The 26,069-nt window shown below is 57.4% G+C and overlaps 1 long non-coding RNA gene across 1 annotated transcript; it reads right to left on the bottom strand.

The window, feature by feature from the left end:
• Positions 1-1,982: 1,982 nt before the first annotated feature.
• LOC142021632 (uncharacterized) lies at positions 1,983-25,544 on the bottom strand. The gene is made up of 3 exons (XR_012647723.1): positions 25,438-25,544; positions 14,970-15,139; positions 1,983-2,044 (listed from the first exon to the last, which is right to left on the bottom strand). It is a non-coding gene; the product is annotated as an uncharacterized LOC142021632 (long non-coding RNA).
• Between the last annotated feature and the right edge of the window lie 525 nt (positions 25,545-26,069).

Here is a 26,069-nt window from a genome sequence, read left to right as displayed (position 1 = left end):
GAGACCTCGCTGATGATTTCTGAGCGTTATCTGGCAATACTGGCTGTGCCCCCTCCCACCGTTGCTGCCTCCAAACATGCCTCCTTGGCATCACAGGCCATGTTGTCATGCCGCTCCCAGGAAAGCCTCCAAGAGGAAGTGAGTCAGCCCTTATGAAAGCCAGGGTGGTTAGCGCTCAGCAAGGCACAACTCCCACGCTCCACATAGCTGCAGACAAGACTGCAACCGGGAAGCCCTCAGACCCTCCGGAGCAGTCGCTGTCCCAGAAGTGCCTTAGCAGCACAGGCACATCCCTGAAAGCAGTGATGCTCGACCAGGGGCCTCGGTGTCAGGGCCACCAGGCAGGGCTGGCACTCGAGTCACTGGGCCCAGGGCAGAAACCTGAAGTCCCATCACGTGGCAGCAGCTCGGAGCTGTGAGCCCTGCCATGCATAGCTGAAGGCAAGCCTGAGCAATGAAAGTCCACAGACACCCTGGGAAAGGGTTCTGCTTCTGCCCCCTAACACCAGCTACCGCGGCCCGGGGGTGCCAGGCAGTTCTAGCACCTTGGGCGAGCTCAGAAGGAAACAGGGAAGAGCCTCCGCCCAAGGAAGTCCACTGGGCATGTCCTGTCGCCCATTAATACGGCAGGTCTCCAAACAGCAGCATTGCACCGGCACTCCCAGCAGCACAGCCCCAATGCCATTGCATGCCCAAGCAGAGAGAGAATCTGTATGCGCTGCCGGAGGGGGGCTGACACCTTCCATCCCCACCGCGTGGGCTGGCTAGCTTCTGGCGGGGTCTCGAGGCCAAGCTGCAGACCTAGGTGACCCTTGTGGTCTAGCCCCAGGGTTCTGTAATTCTGTGACCTGCCCAGGAGCCAGGTCCTGTGGTCTGGCAGCTTGTCCATTCCCACGGACTGCTTTCTGCGCTGGCTCGCCATCAGTCAAGGTGTTTTATTTCCCTACCATCAGAGGCTGCCTTCTGGGTCTAGTAGAAATCTATTAAACAAACAGTAGTAGGAGGGAGTCTCTCCCCTTTGCCAGTCTGGCCTTGAGCCCCCCAGGGCAGGCACCAATCACAAAACACAGCGAGGCACGTTCAGCCAGAGATGCAGAACCTCAGCCCCATGCAGCACCACTAGTCAATAGCAGCCATCCCCAGCGGTCGCAGGGGACAGGATGCAGCCCGGCTCCTCAGCGCTAAATAGACTTCACGTTCCGCACCGAACGCCGACGTTCTGGGATCTGCTTGCAGCCCCCAGGAGAACAGCAAAACGTCAACACATACAGCAGAGTGCAAAGTCCAAGGAAGTTATTGAAAAACACCTAAATGTTTCCTCTCACTAACATCAGCAACACACGCGCACACACATGCACACACGCACACTATTAAATATATTTAATGTAAAAGTCAAAACAAACTGGCAATGGAATAACTCACTTCTGCTGCCTCTCAGCAAAAGTTGAATCAAAATCCACATGCTCCTGCAAAACATTGCGGGTTTCAACAGAAGAGTTCTCTCCCAAAGGGATTCCCAGACCAGTTGTGAGTGTCACACCCAGTAGCTGGAGCATTTGGAAACTTTGGTATCAGAACAGCCCCCACTTTGCCAACCCCCCCAGATTTCTGTGAGGCTGCCCACTCCCATCCCTCTCCGCCCATCTCTGGGCCCTCCAGCCATTTGGTCAGCCAGCATCTCACACTTACAGACCACTAATGAAGACATTAAATTGCGTTGGGCCTCATACCGATCCCAGCAGAGCACCTCCCTTCTCCACCCTCCCATTACAGCCCTCCGTAACACCACAGAGAGCAAATCCCTTATCTCTGGGGCATCACCTCTACTGTCGGCACAAGACTGAGCAGATCCCAACTTTGCAGAGTGCTGGCAGGTGCCTTGACCCCTCCGCCAGCTCACCTCTTGCACGCTGCCAGCCTCTGCAGGAGGCCAGACCATCTCCCCAGGGGAGCGACGCACTGCAGCCCCAGCAGCTGCCGTGGGCAATCAGGCCTTCGAGGATGGTGAGCAGGGCCGGGAGAAGAGGGGGGCAACTGGAGAACCCTGTGGGAGCAAGAAGCAGGTTAATTCCGGAGAATTACACTGCAGATTGTGGCTTTCAGCTGCAGGCGCCGGGCTGGGATGATGGAGGCTCAAGACCGGCTCACAGGTGCACTGTGGGATTTCACCCATTGAACGGGATTCGCTCTCTGGGTAAGTTACTATGACAACAGCCTCAGCCTACAGGGCATCCCCCTTGCCCCCTCCACAGCAAAGGGCCTGCTGCAGCCAGGGCACTGGGCATGCAGCGTCTCACAGCCCAGCACCACCCCCAGAGCGCACACAGCCACTGCTGCCACTTCTGGGACTCCACTAACTGCACCCCAGCCCCCTGCTGAAGCCTGACCAGGGGCTCTGGAGTGAAGCTGGAGGAGCTACAAGGACAGCACAGGTGGAGCTGGAGCCTGCGGAAGGGCATAGGGGGCAGTTCTCCCCACAGCCCTCCCCAAACTCCCAGGACCCTCAAGCTGACTGACAGCTGAAAGGAAAACCACACAACTGTGCTCCAGCTGGTGCTCTCGCTGCACAGCCTGCAGGGCTGCAGCGGCAGGGCACAAGCGCTCAGCTGGAGAAACGCTCACCTGGCTGCCCTCATGCAGTAGCACCGGGAGCCAGGGCCGAGCCCTCCCCAGCAGCTGCGGAAAGTTAGCAGCAAAGCCACACTATGAGCCGACGGCCCAGGCAGGGGCAGCTGCACATGGCTCTCTCATAGCAGTGGCTCGCCCTGAGCATGCCCAGTCTGAGCATGCTTGGGAGCAGGGAGGTGGGTGGGGCCTGGCCTGGCAGGAGGCAGCCCGGGGGGCACTATGATGTAGCTTCCCAGGCCATACCCAGGAACTTCGGGGGGCATAAGTGTGGACCACAATTTTTTTTTAAAATAAAGGAGTGCAAAATAGCCATGCAATGCATGTGCCTGAGGGGTCAATGAAGAATCTGCGTGGGTGCAGTGCCTGGTGACATGGTTGCACTGTAACGTACCAGCAGTCTGTACAGTAGTGAAGGCTTACGGGAAGCGCCTTCTGGGCTCTTGCTGTAAAATCATAAGTAAGAGAAAAATATTCCAGTCTTTGGCGTCAGACTTTGTCAGTGAAGGCTCCATATTGCCTAGTGGTGATGAAACAGGTTTCATGTAACAGCAGCCTTTTCTTTGCGACAGGAGGTTCACAGCTGTGTCTAAGACGTGTGGGTTGAGCATTAGCCTGCTAAACCGAGGGCTGTGAGTTCAGTCTCTGTGGGGGCCATTTAGGGATTGGGACAAATAGATGTCAGGGGTGGTGCTTGGCCTTGCCAAGAGGGTGGGGGACTGGACTACATGAACTCCCAAGGTCCCTTCCAGTTCTAGGAGATGTGTGTCTCCTATTATTATTGTTATTTTCCTTTCGTTAGTGGCCAAGGTCATGCTGGGAAAGCTGGCCAAGGAACTACAGCTCCCAGGGTGCCTTGGGTTCCCTCATCGTGCCCTGCAGGCTCCCCCCCTGCACAGTGCAGCAGGGAGGATGGGAGAGAAACTGGACCTGTGGGGTGGGATGGAGTGGAGGTGCTCACCCTTTGTGTGCATGCACACACCCCGGCATGCACAGGCCTGCTTCCCTCTGCAAGCCCTAGGTGTTTTGGGTATCGGGGAAAGTCTGGGCTCTGAACCCAGGGATGCATGTGTCATTGTGACACCTCTGTCCCAATGCCCTGGGCGCTTTCTGGGCGCTGTTACACATTTCTTCTGGATGTTCCTCTTCACAGATTTTCTGACTCCTTTCTTAGTCGACTTCCCTCCTCTGCTTGCACTTGTCTAGGAAATATTCATCCAAACTAGCCCCATCCCTGCCAATAAGTACACCCTCCTCGTGGCCAGCCTCTCCTGTGCACCAGGCCCTGTCTCAACGCCCCTCTGAACCCATAACCTCTCACGTCACAAGGGGCTTTAAATTGCGGTTGATCCAGTTCCCAGCTTCGCACATTCCTTTATTCCGCTTCTCTAGCCAGGTGGCAGCTCAGGCCAGGCCTTCTGCCTGTGCACAGGGAAATCTGGAGCTACTGTCATTCGTGCAACACGTCTGTTGTGCGAGACGAATGATCTGTCAGGTTTATATTGTGCTTCGGCTTCCCCGTGGCTGGGATCAGCCAGTCACATGGCCCTTCTTAACTGGACTGACACAGACCAGTCAGCAGCGTGGGAAAAGCCAGCAGTTTCCACAGGGCAGGTGTTCCCCTCCCAAAGCCAAGCCCCATTCAGCACGGCCTGCCTGAGAGTTACAGGGCCAGGCTGCCAGAAGCGCTCAGCGCCCAGCAGTGCACCTCATCCCTCCCCCAAGAGCTGCACCAACCCCCCCACCCCCATCCCCACAGCAAGCAACAGGAGCTGCCAGGGACTGAGCACGCTGGAAAGTCTGGCCACAGGTCTCGTCAGAGACGAGGAGCTTGGCTGCTGCCAGGCCCAGAGTGAGCAGAATTAAAGCGCAAGGCTGAGAGGTTCCGCTCTGGTCCCTCAGGGAGCGGTTGGGTGTCATTAGGCTGATCCCCAGACCAAGGGCAATTCCCAGCCCAAAGGAAGGATGGGCCTGGGGGTTTTAGTACCCAGCGCCTGTGACTCCCGGCCACACCCTTGCTTGCCCAGCGCTCACCTCCTGAGCCCAGGGCAGAGTGACTGAGCAGCAGTGTTCGGGGCAAGGCCTCAGGGGCTGGGGCTGGGAGAAGAGACGGTACCAGCGACGCTGCATGTTCATCTCTCACCCCTGGAATCTCTTTATTCAACATTTAGTCGGTCATTTGAATCCCACAGACTCATTAAAAAATCCCGTTTTAATGGCAGCAGTACTGTGTGCGTGGGGGTGTCATCCGTCCAAGGCTGCATGGCTATAAATCAGCACGCCGGGCAGTAAAGCTAATGAGAGGCAATCATGGAAACCTCATTAGGCCTCATTTACATAAAGTACACAAGGAAAATTTCTAACCTTTAATCGTTCCAGTCATAATCCATTTAGCCATCTCCTACACGTTGAATTCAAAGGCCTGAGCAGGCCCAGCTCCCCCCATGGGGCTGCCTGTCCACGAGGCCCTAGTCGCAGTCTTCTAGGACGGGGGGATCCGTCCAGCTGCTTTACTGGTGCTAGAAGTGCTGCTCCCTGAGAGCCCTGCCCAGTCCCACACGCAGCTCCGCCGCAGCTGCACCCCCGTTCCACATGCAGAAAGCCATCGGGGGGGGAGCAAACCCAGCCTGCACGTAGAGCCCCAGAAAGCCCTCCCGCTGCGCCCCTGCCCGCAGCGAGGAGAGCCCCAGAGACCCTGCCCCATCCGCCCCTGCCTGCAGCGAGGAGAGCCCCAGAGACCCTGCCCCATCCGCCCCTGCCCGCAGCGAGGAGAGCCCCAGAGACCCTGCCCCATCCGCCCCTGCCTGCAGCGAGGAGAGCCCCAGAGACCCTGCCCCATCCGCCTCTGCCCACAGCGAGGAGAGCCCCAGAGACCCTGCCCCATCCGCCCCTGCCCGCAGCGAGGAGAGCCCCAGAGACCCTGCCCCATCCGCCTCTGCCCGCAGCGAGGAGAGCCCCAGAGACCCTGCCCCATCCACCCCTGCCCGCAGCGAGGAGAGCCCCAGAGACCCTGCCCCATCCACCCCTGCCCGCAGCGAGGAGAGCCCCAGAGACCCTGCCCCATCCGCCCCTGCCCGCAGCGAGGAGAACCCCAGAGACCCTGCCCCATCCGCCCCTGCCCGCAGCGAGGAGAGCCCCAGAGACCCTGCCCCATCCGCCCCTGCCTGCAGCGAGGAGAGCCCCAGAGACCCTGCCCCATCCGCCCCTGCCCGCAGCGAGGAGAGCCCCAGAGACCCTGCCCCATCCGCCCCTGCCCGCAGCGAGGAGAGCCCCAGAGACCCTGCCCCATCCACCCCTGCCCGCAGCGAGGAGAGCCCCAGAGACCCTGCCCCATCCGCCCCTGCCTGCAGCGAGGAGAGCCCCAGAGACCCTGCCCCATCCGCCCCTGCCCGCAGCGAGGAGAGCCCCAGAGACCCTGCCCCATCCGCCCCTGCCCGCAGCGAGGAGAGCCCCAGAGACCCTGCCCCATCCGCCCCTGCCCGCAGCGAGGAGAACCCCAGAGACCCTGCCCCATCCGCCCCTGCCCGCAGCGAGGAGAGCCCCAGAGACCCTGCCCCATCCGCCCCTGCCCGCAGCGAGGAGAACCCCAGAGACCCTGCCCCATCCGCCCCTGCCCACAGCGAGGAGAGCCCCAGAGACCCTGCCCCATCCGCCCCTGCCCGCAGCGAGGAGAGCCCCAGAGACCCTGCCCCATCCGCCCCTGCCCGCAGCGAGGAGAACCCCAGAGACCCTGCCCCATCCGCCTCTGCCCGCAGCGAGGAGAGCCCCAGAGACCCTGCCCCATCCGCCTCTGCCCACAGCGAGGAGAGCCCCAGAGACCCTGCCCCATCCGCCCCTGCCCGCAGCGAGGAGAGCCCCAGAGACCCTGCCCCATCCGCCCCTGCCCGCAGCGAGGAGAGCCCCAGAGACCCTGCCCCATCCGCCCCTGCCCGCAGCGAGGAGAGCCCCAGAGACCCTGCCCCATCCGCCCCTGCCCGCAGCGAGGAGAGCCCCAGAGACCCTGCCCCATCCGCCCCTGCCCGCAGCGAGGAGAGCTCCAGAGACCCTGCCCCATCCGCCCCTGCCCGCAGCGAGGAGAGCCCCAGAGACCCTGCCCCATCCGCCCCTGCCCGCAGCGAGGAGAGCCCCAGAGACCCTGCCCCATCCGCCCCTGCCCGCAGCGAGGAGAGCCCCAGAGACCCTGCCCCATCCGCCCCTGCCCGCAGCGAGGAGAGCCCCAGAGACCCTGCCCCATCCGCCCCTGCCCGCAGCGAGGAGAGCCCCAGAGACCCTGCCCCATCCGCCCCTGCCCGCAGCGAGGAGAGCCCCAGAGACCCTGCCCCATCCGCCCCTGCCCGCAGCGAGGAGAGCCCCAGAGACCCTGCCCCATCCGCCCCTGCCCGCAGCGAGGAGAGCCCCAGAGACCCTGCCCCATCCGCCCCTGCCCGCAGCGAGGAGAGCCCCAGAGACCCTGCCCCATCCGCCCCTGCCCGCAGCGAGGAGAGCCCCAGAGACCCTGCCCCATCCGCCCCTGCCCGCAGCGAGGAGACTCACAGCCCCTCTGCGCAGTGACCAAGCGGGGTCTGTGGAGCAGCAGAGCGCCCCCTTCCTCCGAGGGACACTGACTGCCCCGACAGAGCCATCGGCTCGCCAGCCAGGCGGAGAGAGTCCAGCGGGGCACCCAGCTGAGTGAAGCTCTGTCCCCAGCCAAGGCTGAGTGACCCCGTGGGCAGAGGGCGAAATGCTGCAGAGTTGGGGCTGGACAGGGACGTGGAGAGAAGGGGCTGGGGAGAGACAGGCGGGGAGAGGAGAGGAGTGGGGATGGCAAAGCAGCAACGTTATGACTGTCTTTGGCAGACGGTCAGGCTGCTGCTCCCAAGGACTGACTTGACCAGAGATAAGTTGGTGCCCCACCAGGCCCATCCTCCGGCCTGCCGACAGCCCCCACAGTGCCCTGGGACACTCCTGTGGGGCTGGCGCCTCCTGCCTCAGGCCACCCACTCAGGAATGGCCAGTGCACCCCCCAGTGCCCCTGCTGGCACAGCGCCCAGAGCCAGTCACACAGCAGCGGAGCTCAGCCTGGAGCTGGCACAAGGCCCATTCCCTCACCCAGGCCAGACAGCCTCCTAGGGGGCAGACCTGCCCCAGGGTGCCTGCCGGTGGCTTTCGCCAGATGTAGGTCCCACATGGCAGCATTTGCCTCGCCAGCCCCATGCAGGGAAGTTCATGCTGCTCTCTGAGCCCCAGTGCTGGACACTTCACTGGAAAAGCAGAGATTTTTCTGCAACAAAAATAAAGGGGGAATTCAAACCCCTGGAGGAAACCAAGCTTTGACTCTGCCCAAAAGAGAAATTTGCTACTTGTGCCAGGGTATGGCACCATTCTTTAGCAACTCAGAGTTCTGCCAGGCTGGATGGACATGCTGAACCGCCCACCGCTTGGCGTGACAGCTGGCAAAGGTGCCAGCCCTGTAAGACAGCCCTCCCCGCCATGGCAGCTTGCAGAATCGGAGCCTACCAGTGTGAAACGCACCCGCAGCAGCTTCTGTCCCTGGTGCATTTCTGATACAGTCACAAAGCTTAATTAGAATCCTGCGTGCCATAAAAATATCAGAGCATTAGGGGCATTAGATAAAACTACTTCTCCTATTAAAGCAAATCACGTCCTGGAAATCAAAGCAGTAAGCGGCGCAGTTTCACTCCGCTCTGTGACTGGATTAAGTTGTTGCCACAAAAGCCTCTTATTGTACCAAAAAAAAAAAAAAAGCCATTAGCAACCTATGAAATCAATAGAAAGCCCAGCCCTGGTGCTGTAAAACAACAGAACTAGCCACAAAGTCAGCAATAGCACCAATTAGATGGGGCCCTGTTTCAGAAGCGCCTCAGTGAAATGAGAGGGGTTCAACCGCCCCTCCCTGGCCGCTGAGCTGATGCTCAGGAACAAATACTGCAGCTGCGGGTTTTGTTAGTGAGAGTTCTGGGAGCACTGATTAGGTTTGATAAAACAGCCAAAGCCCTACGGAGGAAGCCGAGCAGATTAGAGCTGACAAGCCACTGAGGACTTCATTGATCCGGGAGCCAGTTTCATGTGCGGGGCAGATGGCCCTGACGGCAGGGTTCATGGCCAGTGTCTGGGTGTCAGCCCAAGCGGCTGGCTGACCCTGGCAGGGGGACATCAGGAGACAGAGAGCCACCAGGCCATCCTGAGAGCCCTTCTCTCTGCACGTGAGGCAGTGGGGACAAAAAAGCAGCCCACTTTAGAGACTAACAAAATAATTTATTAGGTGAGGAGGTTGTAGTGGGGGGTCTGTGCGTGGGGGGGGGCTCACGGGGGTGGGCTCCTACTGGGGGTAACCAAGGCAACCAGGTGACACCTCTGGGCTGCAGACAAAGGGGGAGGTGGAGCCTGAGGGGTCTGAATTGGAACTGGGAGTTGGGAAGCAGTTAGTCTGGGCTGGGAGAGAGAGAGACAAAGGAGGGGCCAGGCCCCGGCATGGAGGGCCCCTCGAGGCCTCTTCTCCCCACAATGGATTGGACTGGCTGTCTCTGCCAGCTGTACTGACTTTCTGTACGACACTGTGCCCTGTTGGCAATAAACCCGCTGTTCTCCTGCTGAGTGATGGGGTGCAGAGCTTGGGGACCCCTGAACCCCAATACACTGGTCCAGGCAGCCTTGCCCCCACGTCATACCTGAGCCACCCCACCCAACCTGCACATTGCCGCAGAAGGTGGCAGGAGCCCCCGGGCCCTGGCACCCACACTGAAACATCAGGGGAAGTGTCAGGGTGCAGGGCTGGCAGGAGGTGGCGCTTTCTGCTAACCAAGTGAAAGCACAAAGCAGGAGGTAGCAGCTGAGGGACGATGCAGGCAGCTGCTCTGGGCCATCGGACAAAGGGCAGAGCACCTGCTGGTTTCTACTAGCTTTCCAATACCTCCTTTCCATTCGTCATTGGCTCAGCCTGGGCAGAGTGGGGGTCAGACACACGACAGCCCCCAAGCCCCTTTGCCGAGCGCCACAAGTGCTGCAAAAAATCAGAAAGGTGAAATTTTGCTCAGGTTCCTCAAATTTTGTCCATGTGCCCTAATTTCCTGGTCTGGGCTCCAGAGCGGAGGAAACAGTCGTTCTCTGGTGGACGCGGCACGGTCTCCCCCCGCCCGACGGGCACAGCCAAGGAGCAGGGAGCTGAGACTGGGTGCCCCGAGCTGGGGCAGGAAGCACCTTGCAGAGAGCAAAGATTTGCTTTCCTCTGGAGGCCACTGAAGGGGCAGAGCTGCTCACCGCAGGCACAGGGAGGGGACGGCAGAAGAGCCCCACAATCCCCACCACACCGGCTGAAGGGGCTTCCGCTGGCACTTGCTAAAGGCAGGCCAGTGTGGGAGAGACCAGAGAGAAGGGGCTCTGAGCACAAGCACGGGGGAGGCGGAGAGCTGGGCAGTGGCCTGTGCCTCTCGGAAGTGCCCACCCGCACCTGGGCGTTGTTGGTCCCAGAGCCCCCGGAGCCCAGCACGGCAGCGTCCCTGCTGGCTGTAACACAGCCGTGGCTCCCACCAAGCAAGCGCCTGCCCCGGAAGGGAGTCCAAACGCCCATCTCCGGGTCAGCCCAGGCCTGGCACAGCCACACGCAAAGCAAACAACAGCAGGTCTCCTGCTGAGCCCGGGAGGACGAGGCATGGGCATGTTAGCTGCCTGCTGGGAGATGGGAGCGGCCCAGCACAGGCGAGGGCTCTGGAGCCGGGGCGGCAGTTAAACATTTCTCTTGGAGAGCTGCTGGGCACTTGGCCGAGTTTGTGCACCCGCGGCCCCGATCCAGGCAGGTTCTGTGGCGACAGCCCAAGCAGACACCCAGCGAATTAGGAGTCGGTGATAGGGGCGGTGGGTGAACATAAGGCTAGGGTTGGCAAGCCCCCAGCCCTCCACCAGCTGCCCGGGGCCCCGTGGGAGCCAAGAGCCTCCACTATGGGGCAGGACACCTGTCCACCAGCAACCAGCATGCAGCCCCAGACTTCCCCAGCCCTGGAGCCAGGCGGAGCCGGGCTGAAGGGGGCCAGGGCCGGGCCAGAGGGCTGCTCAGAGCTTCGGCGGCTGCAGGAAAGTGCTCAGCAAACACAGCTCACCCCTGCCCTGTCCCCGTCTGGTTCCAGTCCACTGCCCACGCTGACCTACAGCAGGCAGGGCAGCAGGAGTAGAGTGTGTCATGGGCGCCAGCGACCCGCACTGCAAACCACTTCCCGCTGGGCTGCTGCACTCTGCCGGGTGCTGCCGGGCCCAGCCCTGCGGCGGCTGGTGGGACAGACACGCCACACAGGAACAGCCGCCCTCTGCCGCCCTCCAGCGAACTGCTCCCTTGTTTGCTACCCAGCACACCTCCCCTCCAGCCCTGCTTCCCCTTCCACAGGCACCCCAGCCGCCTGACACACACACACATACGCACACGCATGCATGCACACACAGCATTTGGCTTCCTCCGCTCCCTCCCTGCCCCAGTGCACATACACACATACACACACACACACAGAGCATTTGGCTTCTTCCGCTCCCTCCCTGCCCCAGTACACACACACACACACACACACACACACACAGAGCATTTGGCTTCCTCCGCTCCCTCCCTGCCCCAGTGCACATACACACATACACACACACACACACACACACAGCATTTGGCTTCTTCCGCTCCCTCCCTGCCCCAGTACACACACACACACACACACACAGCATTTGGCTTCCTCCGCTCCCTCCCTGCCCCAGTACACACACACACACACACACACACACAGAGCATTTGGCTTCCTCCGCTCCCTCCCTGCCCCAGTGCACATACACACACACACACACACACACACACAGAGCATTTGGCTTCCTCCGCTCCCTCCCTGCCCCAGTGCACATACACACATACACACACACACACACACACACACACACAGAGCATTTGGCTTCTTCCGCTCCCTCCCTGCCCCAGTACACACACACACACACACACACACACACACACACACAGAGCATTTGGCTTCTTCCGCTCCCTCCCTGCCCCAGTACACACACACACACACACACACACACACACACACAGCATTTGGCTTCCTCCACTCCCTCCCTGCCCCAGTACACGTACACACACACACACACACACACACGCACGCACAGCATTTGGCTTCCTCCACTCCCTCCCTGCCCCAGTACACGTACACACACACACACACGTACACACACACACACACACACACGCACGCACAGCATTTGGCTTCCTCCGCTCCCTCCCTGCCCCAGTACACGTACACACACACACACACACACACACACACACACACAGAGCATTTGGCTTCCTCCGCTCCCTCCCTGCCCCAGTACACACACACACACACACACACACACAGAGCATTTGGCTTCCTCCGCTCCCTCCCTGGCCCAGTACACGTATACACACACACACACACACACGCACGCACGCACGCACAGCATTTGGCTTCCTCTGCTCCCTGCCTGCCCCAGTGAACGTACACGCGCGCACACACACACACACGCGCACACACACAGCATTTGGCTTCCTCTGCTCCCTCCCTGCCCCAGTGCAAAAGGCCTCCCTTTCTGCTAAGGGCCTCCTAATGAACATGGAGCAGGCGGGCAGAGCAGACGGCGCCGGCTCAGGCCCTGCATCGCTGGGAGCTGCGCCGAGGCCTAGCGCACTTCCTGACAGACACATGTAGCTCTGCCAGTGCTCACGGGCACAGCCCCGCCGCTGCCACTCGCAGGAAACCAACGGTGTGCGCAGCAGTGAGCTGTGGGCTCTCCCTTGAGCCTGGCTAACTGCCTCCGAGCGGGTGCCTGCCAGCCGTCTGCTGGTCCCCCCCCACACAGCCAGGCAGAGTCGTAGGCTGCGCTCAGGAGTCAGCGGCTTGTTTCAAACAATTCTCTGACAAACACCACCTCACGCAGCTTGTGGGGTCCCCGGACCAAAGTGCAGCAACTCCAGGGCCCCCGGACCGAAATGCACCACTTCCGGGACCCCCAGACCGAAACGCAGCTGCTCCGGGGCCCCCAGACCGAAATGCACCACTTCCGGGGCCCCCAGACCGAAACGCAGCCGCTCCGGGGCCCCCGGACCGAAGTGCACCACTTCCGGGGTCCCCAGACCGAAATGCACCACTTCCGGGGCCCCTGGACCGAAACGCAGCCACTCCGGGGCCCCCAGACTGAAACGCAGCCGCTCCGGGGCCCCCAGACCGATATGCACCACTTCCGGGGCCCCTGGACCGAAACGCAGCCACTCCAGGGCCCCCAGACCGAAACGCAGCCACGCCAGGGCCCCCAGACCAAAGCGCACAGTAACCTGGCCTTCTGCTGCCCTTTGAAAGCATCCCAAACAGCCCAGCGGCACCCAGAGTCCCAGAGGTGCCATTCAATTGACAGCTCTTGTCACTCGGCAACTTCCCCAACAGGGACGGAAGCGTAGCACCACAGGCTGCTCTGGTGGGCTGGTAGCAGACGAGGCTGCCTTCACTGGCTGCCGCAAAACTCACAAACCCTTTGTGACGGAGCGATCCATCCACATACCTGCCCAGCTTAATTCTAAGTAGCCAGCTGAGAAGGTGGCGGCCTGAAGAACGTGCAATAGAGGGTTCATTTCACATCTTCCCTTTCTTCAGCACATGGAGGCACAGGCCTGCAGGCTCCGGCCAGACGGAACAGCTAATCTAGCCAGCAGGGCTAGCGCCGCCCCAGCTGGCTGCTCCAGCAGACAGCAGAGCCATCGTGCTGAGCAGCAAAGGCCTGGGTAAGATCCAGAGCACACCTGGGGCCAACGTCAGCTCCCACGTCTAGTCCCACAGGGCTGTAAGAAATGTCCCAAAGCCCAGGCCTCTCTGGGAGCCCTGTAGTTTTCTGCAAGTCACAGGTACATGCTGGGGCTGGTTTTCCCTGGCCTGGCAAGGCCTAGCAAGAGGAATTCAAAACACTGTCCCTACAAGGAACAGCAACTTCTGTCCAGGCAACTTCATGGGACACATTTGTGTCGGGTTTAACAATGACACGGTTTTATATTTTCTTTAGTGCAACTGGCAGGGCTTAATTCCCTGGGAAATGCAGGTGCAAATGAACTTGGATATGCAGCCAAGCAGGAAACTGGTTCAAATAAGTGATTTCATTTCAGCTGATAAAGAACACCAGTGCCCTGGCCTGGGATGTCAAAGCCATAAACAGCTCGAGTCAGGTCGCTCGACACACACCTGGGCTTACTTCGGATTATATTTAAAACCTAGCGGTGTAAGAGTGAGTCTGAACCAGGCGGCAGAGCCATCAAACTAGATGGTCTAGACAGGAGGTGTTTGCTTCACTGATGTTTCATTTCATGTCATTGCTTTCCTCCTGTGAGTTCCAGCACCGTTTCTTGGGCACTGAGAGGTTCAGGAGAACGCACGCTAGATGCTGTCTTCAACATTCCCAAATGTAGGTTTAGCTGGGGTGATCAGTCTTGTATAGTCAACTACCTCCCACCCACCCACCTGTCCTCAGCCATAGAAGTGTCCTGGTTTCTCACACGTGCTAGCAGATCACCCTGGTCTTAGTGCCTGGCTAGTTGAATAGGAGACAGAAGAGCCCTGGAGGCTGTTCTAGGATAGGGCTCCCATGAACCACACCCAACCCAGTGTGTGGTAAAGAAATGCCAAGAGTGAGCTCTGGAACCCACTGCAGGTGGCAGGGCTGTGGCCTCAGGCCTAGCCTGGATTCTGAGCTATTCAGCTAGCCGGGTCAGTGCAATGCCAGCACTCCCAGCCAAGAACGCTTTAATGCCGGTACTATGGGGCGCCCTCGTGGTGTGGCTCTCTCTGTCGCTCTGGCCAGAGCACTAATAGCAAACCCACACGAACAAGGCCTGAGAGCCTTCAGGTCAGATGCCGCCCACCCCGCTGCCTTGCCTTGCTCCTCGGCGGTCACAGGCCAGCAGGAGGCCGCGCGAGGCCTGCTCTCACAAGCCATGTCGGGGACACAATGCACGGGAGCATGAACGCACGCTCAGGAAGGCAGCTGTTCACATGGTCACGTTAAACACGCCAGCATTAAACCCCTCAGAGGTTTCACCTGGCCTCTCCCCAGCAGCCCACCTTGCAAAGCCAGTAGCATCCAGCAGCTCCATTCACCCCCCTGCAAACTCCCCTGGAGAGTCAGGGCACAGACCTGACCAGCCCCCGAGCTGCAGAGCACAGCCCGTGAACCAGCCCCATGGAATGCCAACAGCTGGGTGTGTAGCTCGGCAGGCTGCAACCCCCTTGGGCCTCACCTGCAAAGCAGGCAGGGGCATGCTGCAGGGACTGGCCCCTAAGCGCTGGAAGTGACCTCCAAGGTGTGCTGCCGGAGGTGCCACCTACCTGAGGAGAGCACAGCGAGGCCCTGGCCACAGTCAGGCACTGCAGAGTCCAAGAGCAGCCGGGATCCCTCCTGCTCCCACCTCAGTGACTGCCGTGGCGAAGTTCCCGCCTCCAGGGTGGATCATGAAATTTGCTGGAATGTGGCATCCTTGCAGCCGGGCAGGAGCTTGCTGAAATGTGGTGGAGGACAGAATGAGCAAGGACGCTACACACACTTGGCTTTTGTCTGGCTTCAGCAGCTCTGACACGCACACCAGGTACACCTGGGGAGCTCAAATCTAGCCCCAGGGCTGGTTAGAGAGGCAGGGCAAATACAGCTCTGGGTGAACAAGTGCAGCTCCAGCCGAGTCCCTGAATTTGCATATGGAGCACCAGGGCTGAATTTGGCTCATATGTCTGGGTCCCACTGCAGTTACCGTATTTCCTGTTACATCTTTATTTGTACGTTTGTTTGTGCTTGGGGGGGGCTGATCTGCTAAGGGTTTTACATCTTTAAACCTCCAAGGTGAGGCGTTGCTGTCACCCAAGTCAAAGTTTGTTTGGCTGGGAGGTAGAGGAGTTGGGGGGAGGGGGCTGCAAAGAACTCGCCAAGGCAGGGCTGGCAGAAACACGAGCAAACCACCAACTGCTCATGCTGGAAATGCCGCGGGTGAGGGTGGCACGTCCCCAGAGGCTGGACCTGTTTGGGGCCGGCACCTGGCCCAGGCGCAGGAAGTCGCTGCTGCAGCCCGGAGGTCTCACCTGTAAAGCAGGACACTGGAACAGCTGGGGAGTCACACAACTGGTGTCCAACAGCGCTGCCTCCTTCATGGGAGTATTTATGAACATACTAACACCAGGCCCTGGCACAGACAGGAGCGCTGGGTAGCGATCCACCCAATAAACTACACAGCACCCAGGTTCAGGAGCAGGCCTCCTTCCCCTGCCTGGCCCACGAAGGGGCTCCCTCTCTCGGAACAGCACAGCCCTCACCGCTGGCTGGTGGGAGAAGGTCCCAGCTGGTTTCATTTGTCTGCTCTGAAAGCCCCAGAGCCTCTGGCTCAGAGTGACAGACTGAGGTGGGGAGTGGCAGCACTGGGCCCGGCCCCAAATGCCAGAGCCGAATACCTGCAACTGGTGTACCCTCCAAACAAGAAGTGGGATCTGAATTCTCTGCATGGGCCACACCCTTACCCTGGGCCCAACCAGCCTGGGTCCAGCCCCAGCTCCAGCCCCAGCCGCTTGAAAGGGCCATGGCCATTTGAACCTCAGAGCTTTACGTGCTGAGCCCCTTGAGTTTCTGCAGGTGGTCCATTTAGCTGCACAGTAGCTGCTAACAGAGTGGCCCCCCACTCTTACCTAGTCACCAAAAGGGCTTTTCCTGGGCTTCTGCCCCTTCCCTCTCTTACCAGTGTCTCGGCCTCTCCACCCTCACAGCCCCACGGTTGAGCAGCAGAGGTTCAAACCAGTGGCTCAGCAGTGGCTTGTGCTGTACCTAGCGTCCCCCATGCAGCTTTGCTGACAGGCAGAGACCAACTGCTCTGTACTTGAAAGACCATTTTGAATTGGCTCTATCGACAGTTCCCGCTGCTGGAGACAAACATGCAAACCTGCGAGCAAGATGGGAAAGTCGCTTGGACGTCTCGACCGGCCGGGAGGGAGGTGCATTATGTAAAGGCTCAGAGAAGGAAGGACGGTCATTTCAGCGCTTCAGACAGTGCACGCAATGAGCGGAGGCTGCGGGCACAGCGCAGGCCATACAGTGGCAAGCTGCGCAGGCTGCCGCCCTTCCACTGCTGTGCATGAGCACTGTCCAATTGGGCCGGCTCACCGGGGGCTGCTCCGAAGGGTTAGTGACACATCTCTGGGCACAGACACTCCACTTCTTGGTAGCGTCACTCAAGGCAGATGGGCCAGACGAGCTCTTCCAAGAACCCAGTGGGAGGACACAGCAGCACTACAGCCGTGGCAACAGGCTCCAGGACTGAGCATAAGAATCAGTCCTAGTGGCCCGTTCCTGGTGAGAGGCCCCCTGAGAGCCCCAGGGACTGGGAGTCCAGCTCCTGGCATGTGCAGGGCGCAGATATGCCCAGCAAGCTCAGCCAAGCCCTATGGGGAGCACAGTACGTTCTCTGGACGTCCAGCTCCCAGCCCTGGGAGATCTCCTGCTGGACCAGCCAAGAACAGCCAGAGTGGGTCAGCCCAAATGTCCAGCTAGCCCAGGACCCTGTCTGCCAGTGCCAGGTGCCTGGAGGGAATTAACAGCGCAGTCGATTAGCCAGTGATCCATCCCATCTCCCATTCCTGGCCCTGGCAAACAGAGGTGAGGGACACCCTCCCCGCCCAGCCTGGCCCAGAGCCATCCCTGAGCTTACCTAGGGGGTGGGGGGCGTTGGTGTGTTTGTTAGGTTGGTCGGCTTGTTTTGCTCTGTTTTTAACACTGTTACAGTCTTGCCCTTCACAACACCCTCTGGCCAGGAGTTCCACAGGCCAACTGTGTATTGTGTGAAGAAATGCTTCCTTTGTTTGTAGGTCTACCCCCATGGGAAGTTGTGGTCCGTACCTTGTGGTCTGTTATGACCCGCTAGATCCCTCTCTGCAGTACTCCTTCCTAGACAGTCACTTCCCATTCTGTGCACATACAACTGGTTGTTCCCTGCGAGGCGGGGTGCTTTGTATTTGCCCTTAGTGAACTTCATCCTGTTTGCCTCAGATCGTTTCTCCAGTTTGTCCAGATCATTTTGAATTCTTACCGTATCGTCCACAGCACATGCCACCCCTCCCAGCTTGGTATCATCTGCAAACTTAGTAAGTGTACTCTCTGTGCCAATATCTCAACCATTGATAAAGATATTGAAGAGAACTGTCCCAAAACTGATCCCGCAGAACCCCGTGTTACACCCTTCCAGCCTGGCAGTGGGGCGGGCTGGGGCAGTCTCTTTGGTTGTTGTCCCCATAGACCTGGGGAAGTACAATCCACAACCCAAGTTCTGTCTTCCTGCTCATAAAAACCCCATAATGATGGACGACACTGAGGCTTAATGGGCGAGTGCGGTGGAGGAGTTTATTGATGAACGAGGTGTCTCTGGGTTCAGTCCAGAGTCAGCAGGCATGCTGAACATGGACTGAGCATTTGTTAAGCTAATGCATAGCTGGAGGTCTTTCAGTAATAAGAAGGGGGCAGGAGGGTTATTAGTTTTTAATCAGGCATTAATTGGCTAAAATCAATTACTTATTTGGCATTCACAGTGCATTAGGGGATTTTTTTTAAATCTGAGTGCATGTCACGTGAGCCTGAGCTGTTCAGGCAGCACTGAGCGATTAGCCAGGCCCAGGGCAGCACTAGCCAAAGGCCACTTGCTTTGGCAGTTATAGATAACTTCTCCCAGCTACAACACATTGCGTAGGGGCAGCCAGGAGGTGGCCCGAGCCCCGACCGAGCTGTACTGGGACGCACAGCGGGCGCACAGACACTGGGAGGGAATTACTGGGAGATAGCACATATGGCAAACACGTCTCTTGTGCAGGGCTCTGAATGCCACCGTCTTCCTCACACCAGCACTGCAAGGGATGTCCCTGCAACCCAGAGCAGCATGGCCTGGGAACGAGCTGGGTTTCACTTCCCTCTTGGGAACCAGCTCCTCCATGCATGGCCACTTGGCCTCCATTTGGCTGCACCAGGCCAGCCTGGGATTGTGAACCCAGCCCCCAAGCACATGCCATGCAGAGAGGGCGGGGTTCTGACCACTATGGGGCCCAGATCCTGCAGAACACTAGAACTGGAAGGGACCTTGAGAGGTTATCAAGTTCAGTGCCCTGCCCTCATGGCAGGACTAGGCGCCATCTAGACCATCCCCACTAGATGTCTGTCTCATTTGCTCTTAAATATCTCCAGCATGGAGATTCCACAACCTCCCCAGGCAATTTCTTCCAGTGCTTAACTGCCCTGACAGGAAGTTTTCCTAATGCCGCAGTTAAGCCCACTGCTTCTTGTACTTGTCCTACCCTCCAAGGCTAAGGAGAATAATTGTCTCCCTCCTCCTCGTAACACCCTTTCAGGTACTTGAAAGCTGTTTTGTTCCGTCTCAGTCGTTTCTTTTCCAAACTAAACAGTCGTCCCTCGTAGGTCACAGTCTAGACCTTTCATAGTTGTTGCTCTTCTCTGGCCTGCAGGGCCATCCTTCTGACTCCAGGTGCCCTGAACACCTGCACACTCATCCTCCACCAAGATGTAGGGCCACACCTCTGCTCAGTGCTGTTGGGGCAGGAGCAGGGCCAGGAGGCTGGTGGGAGAACAAGCAGAAGGGTGCAGCCTGCCAGAGCTTCAAGACTTGGGGCCACGAGTGCTGGTGGTTGGAGCAGAGAGCCAGGGAGATGGTCAGAGCAGGGGCATTTGGCTGCCGGAGCTGGGAGGAGGACTGTAGGGCTAAGGGGTGACTGGGTAGCAGAGTGGAGGAACCAGGAATTGAGCCAAAGTGGCTGGGATATGGAGGAGGGTCCATGAGTGGTGGGTTGGGGTGGCTTGAGCCAGCGCTGTCCTTGGCCAGCACTGGCCATATGCAGCATAAGGCACCACTTAATTTGGGGCACCATGGTGCTCTACTGACAGCTGCATATTCAGACTATGCCTAGGGACGGCCCTGCTAGACCTTCCCCAGCTTCGCCACCTCTGCCCTGAAATGTAGGGCCCAGAACTGGACGCAATACTCCAGTTGAGGCCTAAGCCATGCAGAGCAGAGCAGAGCAGAGCAGAGCAGAACGACTTCTCCTGTCTTGCTCACAACACTCCTGTCAATACATCCCAGAATCAGGTTTGTTTTATTTGCAACAGCATCACACTGCTGGCTCATATTTACCTTGTGGGCTATTATGACCACCTAGATCCCTCGCTGCAGTGCTGCTTCCTAGACAGTTGTGATGGAGTAGAGGATACCTGTGTGTGTGTGAGTGGCTCACAGAGGGTGTGGGTCTCCTACTGAGGGTAACCTTGATGACCAGGTAACACCTTTGTACTGGAGACAAAGGAGGAGGTGGAGCCTGAGGGGTTTGAATTGGAACTGGGAGTTGGGAAGCAGTGAGTCTGGGCTGAGGGAGAGAGAGAAAAAGGAGGGGGCAAGGCCCCAGCTCTGGGGGCCCCTCGGGGCCTCTTCTCCTCAACATGGATTGGACTGGCTGTCTCTGCCTGCTGTACTGACTCCTCTGTACGACGCTGTGTCCTGTCGGCTAATAAACCCGCTGTTTTCCTGCTGGGGGACCCCAGAACCCCATCACACTGGTGTCAGCAGTGGGATGTATGGCACCCTGAGGATGGAGCATCCAGCAGTAAGTGAGTGGGGCACAGGAGGAAGAATGCGGGGGGGGCTAGTGAGACCCAGGTGTGCTGATGGGCAGTGAGGTGCAGTTCCCCGAGGTGGAGGGGCCTGCAGCTGAACCCGAGCAACTGCAGTCGTAGTCCTCAAGAGGGGGTGTCACACCCGAGGACGGGTTACTCCTGGGAGTCAATTGGAGTCGGTCCCAGGAGGTGGAGGGGCCTACGGCCTAACCCTGGGGAGCGTGTGACCTGCAAGGAGTCTGGCACACTGAAGAGATTCTTCCAGGAATCGTGGGGTGCAGAGGGCATCAGCCTGAGAGCCTGCAACCACGCTCAGCAACTCCACTGTGAAGTGGCAGCACCTGGAAACCGAATCGAGAGTAAAGGAGCTGGACAAGGCAGCATGGATGTGCAGTGGCAGAACTGAGGGTTAAGGAAACTCCTGCAGAGGTAAGCCCAGATCGGGGCAGGGAACCCTGGACTGCATGGAGCTCTGAACCGAGTGGCCTGCCGCAGCTCAAGGAGGGAAGGAGCGATTCCAACCCATCTCTACTATTGGCCAAGACAGATCTGAGAAGAATTTTCCAGGCCTGGGCCGAGGAAGGTGCCTGTGTGTCTGTGCAGGAAAGTAGCTTGTCCACTGGGAGTGGCAAGTTGTCTGTGAGAGAAGCTGCTTCATCTGGGCGTGTGTGGAGACCAGCCAGTGGGGCTGGGACAAAGGCGAGCGTGTCTCTGATTGTCTGTCTGTGTTGAACAGCAGCAGCAGCCTGGGGAGAGAGCAGAGCCTGCATTTGGAAAAGGTGCCAAGGAGGAAACTAGTCCATTGCGTGAGGAGGATTCCCCAGCCTGGGGTGGCTGGAGAGGGAACCACCAGGAAAGAGCATTCCAGGTGTGACCTTGAATCCAGCCATGGGGGCTGGAGCAGAGGGAATGGCTCTGGGATGGGCAGTGGTGTCCCTGATAAGGACGCTGGTCCTTGGTGCAAGAAAGGTGCGTCTGCTTCCGGGGAAGTGACTCCTTTGTTTGAGCCTGTGGGGGCTCGAGATGGGGCCAAGATCCCAGAGCTGGATCTGAGGGCAGCTGAAGCCCAGATGGGAAGTGGGCCTACCTCTGTGTCTCTCAGGGGGAATGATGCTTTAACTCGGTCTAATCCAGTTAGTATCATCAGGGAATCCCAGAGACCAGACGATTCTGGTGCTTGTTCTTTGCCTGATGCTGAGGTGTCACTGGGAGAGGGTGAGAGGACTCTGTCCTACCAGAGTCATCCTCTCGCCAGGACACAGGAAGAACAGACGGGCAATGGAGTTACGCTAACTGATGAAGATAAAGGAGCTGGTAGCAGAAGGGAGGAAAGGGACCCTAACCTTCTGTCCGGTGGTACCAGCTGTCTGCCTGGAGGGGGATTATGTGGAAATCTGCCTGATGGGCCAGAAGTGATCCTGGGTGTAGGTGAACCCCAGGAGCTGGTTGTGGCTCAAGGGAGCAGTGCCCCTGTGGAGGCAGACAGGGGTGAGTTGTTGTTTGGGGGAGCTCTTGAGGAAGAGAATTTCCCTGAAACTTTTCCTGACCCGTCTGTGGGGACTGCAGAAAATGGGAGTGAGGTGAAGGAGAGTGAACAAGGAAAGGTGCTTGTCTGTAAGAGCCAGGGCAGCCCTTTGCCTGGGGAGAAGTTTGTTTCAGCTCCTGATGGCCAGGACCTGCCTGAGTGTGAAACCACTGGCTGTGCTCTGCAAGGGTCCAAAGCAGGCAGGGTAAAAGTGTCTCAGGATTTGGAAGTTGGTCCAAGTAAAGTGAAAACTATCAGGGAAAGTGAACAGCCCTGTGAGAACCAAGTAAAACAGCTGCACAGTCAGTCTCTGTAGGATGCAGGAGAGGGCCAGCAATTCTCCATCTCCAAATGGTGGAAACACTTATATTCTTATACTGGACTCCACTTTTGATTCCATGGAGGAGGCAGAAGTTGGTGGTGGAAGGACAAAAGAGCTTTGGGCCTGGTGGGACCGTAAGCAATAAACAGGGATTCCTCCATGTGGTTCCTTCATGTGGATTCTGCCTCTGGGACTCACAAAACAACTTTTAGAAACCAGTTTGGTTTGCAAATTTCCAGACGGGCTGGGAGGGGACAAGTATCGGAGGGGTAGCCGTGTTAGTCTGGATCTGTAACAGTAACGAAGGGTCCTGTGGCACCTTACAGACTAACAGAAAAGTTTTGAGCATGAGCTTTCATGAGCACAGACTCACTTCATCAGATGCTCATCATGGAAATCTGCAGGGCCAGGTAAGGGGAGGGGTTAGGCAGGCTCCCTGAGCTCATCAATGGCCCTGCTCTTGTTAGAAGGGAGAGAACACCCAGAGAGATCAGATTTCTACGCCAGGGGGCAAGAGAGAAGATTAGAACTTGATGGTGCAAAGAAAGGCCTCAGCCATTTAGCCCAAAATACCAGATTCTCAAGGAGGTTACACAAAGGTTGTGGTTTACCAAAGAGCAACGTAAATGTACAGGTGCAATGTGTTTGTTCTTGTTACTCACACTGACTGCTGCAACCAAGGGGTGCTGCTACCAAAAGTTGTAGAATTGCACCATGTACTGAATGTTTGGAAAGCGCCGTGTAACATGATGACATTGATGTATAAGCATGAATTGTACGTTGAAGGAGTTTAATTCTGAAACGTCACTGTTGTTCCTGTAACTAGTCTTGCAACCTCTCACATGAGGAGGAACATTCCAAACCTACTGTGTGCCATGGAAGGGGAAACTGAGGCACACAACCATTTTGGTGGTCTGGCTAAATGCCAAGGGTGGAAAGCATTTGTACCTTCCTTTACTGGACTGTAACTGAATTCCCAACATTGGCCAGAGCAGCTGTATGGCCTGGTGGGCAGACGGGGCAGGGCCCAGACCAGAAAAGAACTGTTTAACCTGCTGGTGCTGCAGCAGCTGTATGGGCTCTGCCTGCCTGACTTGAGAACGTGGCTGATGGACCGAAGCAGGGAGACCAACCAACCCGAGGGAACTAAAGGGACTTGCCCGGCTGCATCACATGAAAAGGGCCAAGACCAAGCTCCTGACTTTGAGCCTCCCCCAGCAGGATTATGACATGGAGATGGTACACATCAAGGGGAACACCGAGGGTACAGCCGATGCTCTGTCACAAGGGGAGGGCCCCGAACTTCCCCAGGTCACCAGCAGAGTGACCCTGCTCAGTTCGGTCTGGAAGGGAGGAGAGATGTGATGGAGTGGGGGATACCTGTGTGTGTGTGAGTGGCTCACAGAGGGTGGGGGGCTCCTGCTGAGGGTAACCCTGACGACCAGGTAACACCTTTGTACTGGAGACAAAGGAGGAGGTGGAGCCTGAGGGGTTTGAATTGGAACTGGGAGTTGGGAAGCAGTGAGTCTGGGCTGAGAGAGAGACAAAGGAGGGGGCAAGGCCCCAGCTCTGGGGGCCCCTCGGGGCCTCTTCTCCCCAACATGGGTTGGACTGGCTGTCTCTGCCTGCTGTACTGACTCTTCTGTACGACGCTGTGTCCTGTCGGCTAATAAACCCGCTGTTCTGCTGAGTGAGAGTCTCTCCTGCCTGCGAACAGGGTGCAGAGCTTGGGGGACCCCAGAACCCCATCACAACAGTCACTTCCCATTCTGTGTGCATACAACTGATTGTTCCCTCTGAGGTGGGGTGCTTTGTATTTGCCCTTAGTGAACTTTATCCTGTTTGCCTCAGATCATTTATCCGGTTTGTCCAGATCATTCTGAATTCTTACCCTAACGCCCACAGCACATGCCACCCCTCCCAGCTTGGTATCATCTGCAAACTTAGTAAGTGTAATCTCTGTGCCAATATCTCAATCATTGATAAAGATATTGAAGAGAACTGTCCCAAAACTGATCCCGCAGAACCCCATGTTACACCCTTCCAAGCCTGACTGTGAACCATTGGTACCAACTCTCTGGGAACAGTTATACAACCAGTTATGCACCAACCTTATCATAGCCCCATCTAAATTGTATTAGCCTGGGTTATTGATTGGAAGGTCACGCAAGACTGTATCAAATTCTTTACTGGAGCCTAGCTATACCACATCTACCACTTCCCCCTTAGCCACAAGGCTTTTTCCCCCTCTAAGAAAGCCATCAGGTTGGTTTGACATGATTCGTTCCTTGCAAATCCATGTTGACTGTTACCTATCACCTCATTACCTTCTCGATGCTGGAAAATTAATTCCTTAATTATTTGCTCCATTATCTTGCCCGGCCCAGAAGTTAAGCTGACTGGTCTATAGGTTCCTGGGTTGTCCTTATTTCCATTTTTAGTGGCAGGCACTAGCTGTGCCATTTTCCAGTCTTCTGGAATCCCTCCAGTCTTCCGTGACTTTTCAAAGATGACAGCTAGTGGCTCAGATATCTCCTCAATCATGTCACACCATGGAGTGGGTGGGTCTCATAGAGCACTGGTATCCGGCTCCCCTGTCATGCCCTGCAGTGGGTGGGGTCCAGCAATGAAGCAATGGCCTGGCAGGCAGAAGCATGACTGGGAATGGGGAGAAGGGGGTGAGGAATTAGAGAAATGACCGAGAAGCCAGGACCCTGGGTAGTGTTCCCTGTTAGCTTTCTATTGGAGTCACTCAAGAGCTATTCAGATGCCACCCAGCTAATCAGCAGAGCACCTGCAGCTGGGTTTTGTGTTTCTAGCAGTGGTGCACATTCACACAGTCCTCAGCGCATGTAAAATTTGTTCTAGATGTGGCTGGAAAAGATGGGAGGAAACACTGCGCCTGGGTTCTGCCACTCAATGATTCAAGCAGCCTGTGCCTCAATATAACAGTCGTGCAGTTCGCACTAGCTTCACTTTCCAGAGCCTGGCCAGTAGCACAGCACTGGAGCCACGCAGGGGCCCCCCTTTCTAAATGTTTCCTTAATGCAAGTGAAAGGCTCATCCCCGAAGATAGACACCAGCTGTCGGGCTCACACCTACCCCCTGCACGACGTGCACCTCACAGACTCCAGTACTGCCACTATGCCCCAGCCGGACCATGACCACAGTAGGAACCTCTAGAACTCTGCTCCCCCCAGCCACGTGCACCACTCAGTAGCACAGAGACAGGAGGAAACGATTTGGGAACAGTTCAGGCGATACCATTTATCTAACAAGCTTCCAAATGAAAACGAGTAATTGGACTTACTGCGTTCCAGCTCAAAATTTGATTACATTTTTCTACCGCTGTAAATCTGCCTTCCTTTCTGCACGTTATTACTTGAGCCAGCAGTGAATTGGTGGTGTGATACGTACATTTTCAATCCTGGCTTTGACATTCCCGGAAGTTAAAAACCAATTACAGTGTGTGCTTTGCCTCAGGACAGAATGAATCACCAAGCACAGACACTTCTCCAACAGAAATCAAAGGTTGGAGCAGCAACACGGGAGGGGTATTACGTTGAGAATCAAGGGTCAGTTAAAGTAAAACTAAGGCTCTCTTAGTTTTAATATTTTGCTTACATGCTCATTCCTTCCAAGGCAGCGAACTGAACTCTCACTTCTATTTATTGGCGAGGTAATAAATCAACATGCCGCTTGTTTCCAAAGGTAAGTGGGAAACATTCAGGTGATAAAACTCCCAATCCAGTAACCCACATCAATCTCCCCATAACAAAGGCTGCATAATAACAGAGCAAGGTATTCTCCCCACAAACACAGCAGCAACTCAGCAGGCTGGCTTACTTTTACATGAGAGCTCCAGCTCTGCTGTGGTTACCAATAGCTAGGAGAGTGGGGCAGACAATTCCTGGGGGAGGACAACTCCCCATGGCCCCTGCC

This window comes from Carettochelys insculpta, chromosome 16, assembly GCF_033958435.1.
Source record: "Carettochelys insculpta isolate YL-2023 chromosome 16, ASM3395843v1, whole genome shotgun sequence".
In the NCBI taxonomy this organism is placed as follows: Eukaryota; Metazoa; Chordata; order Testudines; family Carettochelyidae; genus Carettochelys; species Carettochelys insculpta.
This window is presented reverse-complemented; position numbering and strand designations above follow the sequence as displayed.